Source organism: Akebia trifoliata, chromosome 11, assembly GCF_017979445.1.
Source record: "Akebia trifoliata isolate Shusen 1 chromosome 11, ASM1797944v1, whole genome shotgun sequence".
Taxonomy (NCBI): domain Eukaryota; kingdom Viridiplantae; phylum Streptophyta; class Magnoliopsida; order Ranunculales; family Lardizabalaceae; genus Akebia; species Akebia trifoliata.
Genome location: NC_141385.1, coordinates 18,621,189 through 18,630,406, shown reverse-complemented (window position 1 = coordinate 18,630,406; position 9,218 = coordinate 18,621,189). Strand labels below are relative to the sequence as shown.

The 9,218-nt window shown below is 34.9% G+C and overlaps 1 pseudogene across 1 annotated transcript; it reads left to right on the top strand.

Annotated features, from left to right (window-relative positions):
• Positions 1-802: 802 nt before the first annotated feature.
• On the top strand, positions 803-7,482 carry LOC147391076 (serine carboxypeptidase-like 34; annotated as a pseudogene). Its single transcript, XR_015183129.1, has 8 exons — positions 803-1,226; positions 1,332-1,392; positions 4,954-5,031; positions 5,102-5,404; positions 5,481-5,616; positions 5,743-5,784; positions 6,013-6,139; positions 7,175-7,482. The product of XR_015183129.1 is annotated as a serine carboxypeptidase-like 34 (transcript).
• Positions 7,483-9,218: the final 1,736 nt, after the last annotated feature.

The following is a 9,218-nucleotide window of genomic DNA, read 5'->3' as shown; positions in this document are numbered from 1 at the left end:
TATTTTGAAGCTTAACATGAATATTTACTTAATATATCAAAATAGTGACGGAAACCGAGATAAATGCCTTGAAAAAGTACAGGTAAATCAATGTTTTGAGACATTGACCACTTTCTCACCCAAAGGCAACGATTTTGGGTACTCATTGAACCTAACTAACCCATCCGTTATTTCTCCAACGTAAGAAACCCCTTCAATAAGTAATCTGATACACTTATCAATTCTTAAACTTGTTTATTTAAGATTGTCTTCAAATAACTCAGACACCTAATTTCTCTAATTCGTAACTATCTTTTAGTCTTCAAATTTGAGTTCGAAGTTATTTTTTTGAAAATGACATATTCCTTAAATTCCTTACATTGATTTCATGTTCTTATCAATATTATTGAACTAAGCTAAATTGATACTCACAAAAGCACAGAAAATGTAATAGTTTTTTTTAAAAGTAAGTGAATACGCCAGTTTCATTTTGTATTTATACGTAAAAATGATCAGATAATATCTAATATTAATATCACTGAATAATTTCAAAAATTCACATGTAGATCATCTTGGGAATGTAAAATTTAGGTTTAAAATGAATTCATGTGATCCAAGGATCCATACAAGTCCCACACAAGATCCATGAAAAATGTCATTTTTGTCCTCATGTACCACCACGGTGGTAGTTGGTTGATTTCTACAGTGGGTGGCTGTGTCACCGAGCTACACCCGCATAGTCATATATTGTCCATTGATTTTTTATTTTCTTTGATGTTTTATTCATTCCTATCACTACAAGAAAACTCATAAATAGCGACGACATCTAGCGACAGCTCATTTTACTGAGTCGCTAAAAAGTAATTTAGCGACCAACAAAAATCATGTTTGTCGCTGTAGAGTTTCTTTCGCACCGTTTATTTCTAAAACCTTTCTTCCCATTCTCACGTCTTATTTGCAAGAGCTCACAACTCAAGCTCTCTCTCGATCGATCCAAAACCTTACAACTCGAGAAAGCTTGCCCTCGCCTCTTTCTCTTGATCCATCCAAAACCTCACAACTCGAGAAAGCTCACCCTCACCTCTCTCTCTTGATCGATCGATCCAAAACCTCATAACTCCCTCACTCAGATCGATCAATCAATCGATTTTGGTTCTTCTAAAACGAATCAAATTGGTTGAGAACTAGGGTTTCTTATCGATCACATCAAGGTAACTATGTATGTGTTTTTGTGTCGTGGATCTAGGGTATGTTTCAGACGAGAAAGGTCGATTTTATTTTTCCTACTTGATTCAATCGATCTAAGGTATTCGATTCCACTAAATTAAGATCCAAATTTTCTTCTTCAACAGGTGTTACTACTACAAGGGTTTTCTGCTTCGATCATCTGCTGGAAACACCAATCACCTTCAGGTATAATTCGATTATGTTAAACCTCTGTTAAAACTTAAAGATTTGAAGTTTTCTCACGCTCTGGTTTGTTCTATTTTGATTCATTTTTTAACTAAGATTTAATTTTTTCAATTGGAATAAAGCTTCAAACTATTATAACACAAATGACTTTTGAAATCCAAGAAAGATTTGCATTTGGGTTTAGTTCAAATTCATACCTGCAGAGACCCACATTGACACTCCTAGTTGTGAATTTGGATAAGAAAAAAATAGTAAGGCTTGGAAAAGATCATCACCCAATCCCTCATAGAGTCCTAGTTAGTGAGGGAAAATATATTTTCTATCAGGACATGTGTTCCAATCATTTCTTATTAACCCCAATCCACTTCAGTTTTCAGCCTTGGTTTCGATTTTTTTTTTAATCTTCATTAGTGTTATGTCCTGGTCTTGTTAGACCCATCAAAATCATCTTAATTGACTTGTCTTAATTTTATTTCATACTTGGCCATCCTTGGATTCCTTTGAATGTGCTCATTTATGATTTATTCCTTTCTAGTTTTTCCTCTTATCGATCACTATAACTTCAACATTATTTTCTGGTTCCCTGAATATGTTTTTTGGATATCCAACATTCGGTCCTGTTAAGCATGTTGGTCATATTGTTCTTGTACTATTTCAGTTTGCTATGTGACAATCATATAACAGGTGTCATCCATACATCTTTTGGACAAAGTGTGTGTCTCACTAGATGTTATGCTTTTGTAAAATGCTTTAGGGCATGTTGTTGGGAAAATCTTGTTTTGAGGCCTCATGGTGTAAGCCCCAATTGCTTTTTTTATTTTATTTTAATTTTTTAAATGTCATCCTTGCTAATCAATCACAATTAACTCTCTTCCTTTGAGTATCCATATTAAGTTTTTATTTCATATATCATGTTTTCATCCTATTTATTTGAAAATCCTTTTTTATTGTATTTATGCCTAATCTAATTTTGCATTGACTTCTTCTTTAGCTTTATCATTCAACTACATCATTTGCAAATATTGTACAATGAGGAATCTGCTCTTGAATATGAACAATTAATTTGTTTGTGACCAATGTGAAAATATATGGATTTAAAGCAGGTCCTTGATTCAATCCCATTGCAAATGTTAAGTTGTTTCACTACCAACTCTTCTCAGGACAATTGACACTTGAGCAGAAATGTTTTTTGATAATGCAAATGTACTCGTTGGGGTCATTTTTTAAAATTTGTTGAGTTGATTTATAATTAAAATTTGTACTAATGATAGAAGTTATAATTTCATAAAAGTGTGTTTTCAGTTGGAATGATTTGTTGTGATGGAGAAGGTCATCTAAATGAGAAGTCCATCCTTTTACAAGGCAGGTACTGAACTGTTTTTGTCTCATAGCTTCATATAATCTCATTTGAGAGGGGTGAGAGTGGGTTAGTTTGGAATGTCAGGCTATGTCAACTAGTGTTTTAATTAAGTTTTTCAGATAAGCAGCAAGAAGAATGTTATTGTGCTAGGAGATAAGGTCTAGTTGGGTTTAACTATCACATAATTGTAATGTAGCTTCTGTGCAAGAAGAGCCCATCTGGCAAACTTAGATATTTCTATTCCTAGAAACTGTAGTTTGTGTTAGAAGAGACCTTGTAAGTTGATTCAATGCTTGGAAGATCTTAACTACCGTACGAAAATGATCACCATTGATCCAATGCATCACGAACTTCGTATCAATGGATCTGATGACCAATACATTGTTAGCGCGGGTGTATCACCCGCCACGCTTCACTTTCTCCAAGAAATCTTGTGTGAAGAAGATCTTTTGATGGTTTCTAGATTTGTTTCTTTTAAAGTAGTTGCTCTCCTAGTAAAATGGGTCTTGCGCCCCCTTTTTCTTCTTAATGTACAATGTGAGTTTCATTGATATCTGTTCTACTTTTCTTCTCTCTCTCCTCTCTCCTCTCTCTTTCTTTACGAGATTTGGGTTTCCATAAATAATGTCAAGTGATGGCATCATCCTTCAAGGAGGAGGAATACAAGCGTCTCAGTCCTCAGAATCTCAACACTTGGTATTTTTTATCCCATTTTTTTTTAAATTTTATTTGTTGAAATGTAAGCTATGAAAATGTAAGAATTTGAGGATTCCTTTCTAATTATTATGTAATATTTTAATTTGGTATTGGTATGATGTAATATTTCTGTAATAGTAAATTTTGACTTATTTCTTTTATTTTAGATTTTATTTGATCAATTGGGTTTTCTATTTTTCTTTTTGTGGTCTACCTAAACATGCAGTAACCCATTTATATTTATGTTTCTGACCTTACCCTTTATTAAATGATGAATAACTAGGTGTCTTTGGGCTTCTGTTCTTTCTTTACTCCCCTGATTCATGTAATGCAGCATTTCTCTTTATTACATTCATAATTCACAACTTTAATTGTATTTTTTTTTTTTCAAAGATAATCTTGGAAATTTGTCCATATGGTAATTGTGATTCAGCACAAAATGGCATTCAGAGGAAGCTGAGATCGCATTGAATTCTTGTGTAGGACTTGTCTATTTTTTAAAACTAATTCTATAAGAGTTCTGATCCAGAATGGTGTCTACGTGGCACATTTTGATTGCAGAATAAACACATTGGGCTGTCTGCACAGCTTTTGGTTAGGAGCCCAAGGTGTTTTAAACTCCAATTAAAGCATGCCACTTAGACACAACACCTTACTGGGTCCACTTAAAGCATGCTAATTCTATAAGAGTTCTGATCCTGATTCATTCTATAAATATAAACATATATGTACAAGGAAGTTCCTAGACATGTTTTGTTTGATATTGTAGATTTCTTACTTCTTTTGATTTTTTTGTGATTGAGTTTGTGTGCTTGCGTGTGAAAATCCAAATTTGTAAGAACAGTGCGTGTGTGTGAAAATCCAAATTTGGAAGAGTGATTCTTCTTAGAGGAGTTAGTCTACATAGTGATGGAATGATGTCATTGAAGTTTCTTGACTGAAGAGAGGGGCCTTTCATTACCTATCAAGTTATTGTGATGGATGACAGTGGACTTCCTTTTCCAAGTTAAAAGGGTAATATTATAAGTTTGGGTACCAACTAATTTGTTCCTGTTTCTTGTTACTGCTCAGTGGTGCTCACACTATGCATTTTGTTTCAGCTCTATATACAGTACATCACATGGATTTATTCACAAAATTCTCTAATAGAGTAAAATTTTTATCCCAATGTGCTTCTAATTGACTGCAATGATCAACTTATGATAGGAACAATTTATTCAAATGGAAAGGAATGGAGCATCTGCTGCTCTAGATAAGCGACTTGTCATGTGTGAGCTGGCTAACACATTTGGGGTACAACCACAACATTTTTCAAACAAAATTGATTTGTTATGGCTTTTTTCGTCCACACGAGTGAGTTTAATGGTTGAAAGGTTTTTATGGAATGGAGACTGGAACAAAATATTGACGTCTTTTGGCTTGTCTTGAAATGGTTAAACCCTTCCCAAATGCACTTTCAGCTCCTTAATATTCTTAGGACATGATTTAGTTGTTTACTGTTGTAGGATGCAGGAGTGCATGCCTTATCAAATGTTTGCCATGTAGACGTGGAGCGCATTAGCAAGATGAAGCTTGGTGAAGTGGTATTCTATCTGCTAATTTATCATTTATATTCTTTTGACACAATATATTATTCTCTAATATTACCATTAGATAGGAAACGCATTGCTGGATGATGAAACAGATCAAAAGGGAATGGTAGAGTACGCATGGGATCACGCAGTTATATATGATCGAGTGTACAACAACATCAAGAACAAGTGCAACTTCTGTGAACCCAATCCACCCCAAAATTGCATTGTCGCCCTCAACAAATACTTCGATGTTTACAACATCATAGACATGTACAGCTTGTACGCTCCCACCTGCCATGACCATGTAATGGAATTACTATAACAAGAACCCTTCCCAAAATCCATGGCGTTGTTGCTCCTAAATTATTTTCCAAATTTGTAAGTCCAAATATATCCATTCCATTCTAAATTAAATTAAATTAAGGTAAAAATATTAATTGAAATTATATGTCTTACAGGATGGGTGGAGAAAGAAACCAGCGGGTATGATCCATGTGTGCCAATTTATACTGAAAAGTACTTCAATCGACAAGATGTTCAAGCAGCTCTTCATGCTAATGTCACCAAAATCCCTTATCCATGGACTCACTGCAGGTACTTACTTCACTCACTTAATGTGAATCAGGAGAATGATAATGTGAATCAGGGGAATGGGCATCTATAATTTTTGGTATTAGTCCATTTAAAGTACCACTTAATGTGATTCTTGTTAAAATGCAGTTAAAATGAGTTGTTAGAAGGGCTGTGAACCATTTCTTACAGGTGCGGCCTTTATTCATCTAGCAGATCTCAGATTTAGAAATCATGCCTATATCTATTATCTTGCTCTTCTATCATTTTGAATGGTATGCTGTTGTTATTGTAAATCACTCCTGGTCAATGCATAGTCAAATTTTATGTGTTGTGAATTTGTTTACTTTCATGAATGCTTAAGCCATATGAGAGATCAAGTACGATTAGCTTTTGAAGTTCGATAGTTTCCCATTTCAGGTTATATTGGAGAGTTTGAGCATGTTGGACAATAGATTCTCGTGCGGTATCAATTGATGGACATGAAAATGTACCTGCTAACAACGAGAATGCCTTGACGAAAGCTGTTGCTAAATATTTGGATCAGGTGTTGCTTTTGCTCATTTTATAATATATTGTTTTATATATTATATTGCTTTTGCTCATTTTATATATTATATTGTTTGATACCAAGTCAATTCAAAAGAACATATCAGAATGACGAGGATAGCCATCCATTAAAAACAAACATCTACTCATATCGATGTGGGTTTATATATCCATGTAAAATATTTTTTAAAGAGTATATGTCCTGCACACACGCATATATGTCTTCTCATGAAAGAATTTCTAGAGAAAAATGGTTAATCTAACACTGATGCTGGTTAAAGTTTGGTAATATCATGATCATCATCGTAATCTATACCTTATCCCAATATCGGGGGTCAAACAACGTGAATCCTTCCTTTTCTCAATTCAGTGTATCTAAAGCTATGTCTTATGTGAAGGCATGTGAGTTTAGATCTTTTCTCACTACCCTATTCCGTGTCATTTTTGACCATCCTCTTGTCTTTTAGAGGTCTTGACTTTTACCAATACTCTCTTCCCTTGAGCCATCATTGTTCTTTGTATTTCTAGTCAAAACTATCACAATTGATTTGCCTTCATTTTATCTCCTATTGGATCACTCCTAGATTACGTCAAACGTATTGAGAGTGGTATTGTTTCACTTATGACGACATGCAAGATATATTCCAGGATCATTCACCATGACCTTCAATTTTCTAGGTAGACTTGGAGTTTCCACTATTTTTTTCATTACAGGCATCAATTGCAATAGAAACTATGAGAAATTCATTTGAAATGGCTTAGGCATGTGCAAAGGAAACAGAATAACATGATGCAATCATCTTTCTTATGGGCTTGGGACCAGGAATGCAAACCTAATGCTTTTAAACAAACCGAAAAAAGAAGAAACAACATGATGTCTTGATAGAAAGGCTCACATTTCTCAATTTTGCTGTTCTAATTTGGATTGCTTTATATCAATTTTGTCCCGAGCTTTTACATGAATTGGCAATGCCTTCTTATATTGGAGCATGGATAGACTTGCATATTTTGATGTATGACTTGTGCTGTACAGGGGAATGAGATGTGCATTAGGCCGGCAGAGTTCTATCTATATGACCAGGAAGAGTTGTGCTTTTACGAAATAATGGTTAGGGGTCGACAAAGACAGGAGATTGTGATTGGCTATCGCCTGGCCACTGTAGACCGTGCCATAATCAATCCTTTGCACAAAGAAATACCAAGAAAATGGTCCCTTGATGATGTATTTGTCGTCATCTCTTTAGCTGAATAAAGGAGAATATCTGACGTGTCGATCTTCTCATAACCAGTCGTAGGTACTATTTAGCCTTGTGTCTCACATATGCTTCTAATGTTAGTGTAGCTTGTGAGGGCGCACAAACATGTACATTGTACATTATAACTGTTTGCTCGTGTCCAAGCATTTTCGATTTAACAAGAACAGGAGGAAGAAATTCAAGGAGAAGAGTTGCCGCATCTGCCATTGTTCTGGCTTGGTTTGTTCAGGATCTCATTGATGGATCATATTGAGGGCTAACTCTTTAGAAGACAGCACTCCAAGCTCATTTTGTAAAGTTGTTCCTTGAATTTATTTTATATGCATGAATTTAATTTAATAGCATCTTGTATCATAATCCGGTAATAGTAACACAATGAACTCTAGTAGAGTGGGGCATTTGGGTCTTTTCATATTGGTAATTGGGGTCATGGTCATCAATTTCAAAACATTAGGGGTATCTCCAATATTCTGCAATACATGAGGGGGTTGGTGTAAAATAAAATTTTATTTTCTTAAAAACCTTTACAGCGACGGCCCAAGCCAAAAGCGTAGCTAAAGAGTAAATTATTTTTTTTTTAAACGATACCCTATAGCGACGGTCAACATCGGCTGTCGCTATAAGTCCTGCACTAACGACGTCCGTGAATAGTTGGCCGTCGATACAACATTTAGCGTTGGGTTATTAGCGACGACTACCGACGGCCTCCCTGGTCGTCGCTACATGTTTTTGCTGCGATATTTGTCCCTATAGCGACGGTCACGACCGTCGCTATAGCCCTATTTTACTGTAGTGTATAGGGTTCACATCATGACATCTTTTTCTTAAAGGTGATTTGGTTAGGATGCCTATGGTGGAACACTTCGTACATAAAAGTTATTTTAATCATAAGCTATAACTAAGCAAAATATGAATTGGTGAATACGATCTTACAATCGTAACTATGGGAATACAACTTCTTTCTTAAAAAAAGTGAATAAATGAACATAAAATAATTGGATTATTGTAAATAACTACAATTAAAATTGTGTAATTCGAATATATAAAAAAGGATAAGAATTCTACCTTAGCGACTTCTAATTCCTTCTTTGCTTTCGAGTTTTCACCACTTGAAGAGTCCTCACCAACTCAACTGAATCCTAGCCCCTTCGAAGACAAAATCTATGAAGTACAATAGGGAATAGAATCTGAATCAACTGATGACAACTTGGGAGACTTTATAGAAGACTTCTGTTGTTGTTTTGTTGATGAGAGGGTGTGGAAGTGGCTGAATTAGTAGTTGGAGCAAAAAAGAGACGTAGTGTCTCTTAGGAATGCTATTCTCTGGAATTTTTTGTGAAGCTACAAGAGTAAAAAACATAGCTAGGATTTATCACTGAGTCAAATTTTCTTTTAGGAGTTAGTTTTTTATATATAGAATTGACATACTACCTAACCATAATTATTTAACCCTGGTTTAGTAAATCACGCTTAACTAACCATGATTTAGTAAACCATGGTTTGGTTTATTTGATGATATATTTCATGAGTTGTGGTGGGGGCCAACATGTGTTAATAAAAGGAGCACATGCTTGAGACACCGCATGTTTAGGTGTCCAATGACTCAATGAGTCATCTTGACTCAAGTCAATACTAGTTTACCTAACTTAGTTGCTTACTTATAATTATAGGTTAGTCAATTAATTAAGTGGATTGTGGGTCCACACTAAATGAAATACAACTTCATTTACAACTCTTAACTTTAGTCAAGTTGGATTGACCCATGTGGCTTTTCTTGGAAAATCTGAGTTCGAGACCTTTGGCCGGGCTTAATTCTTCTCG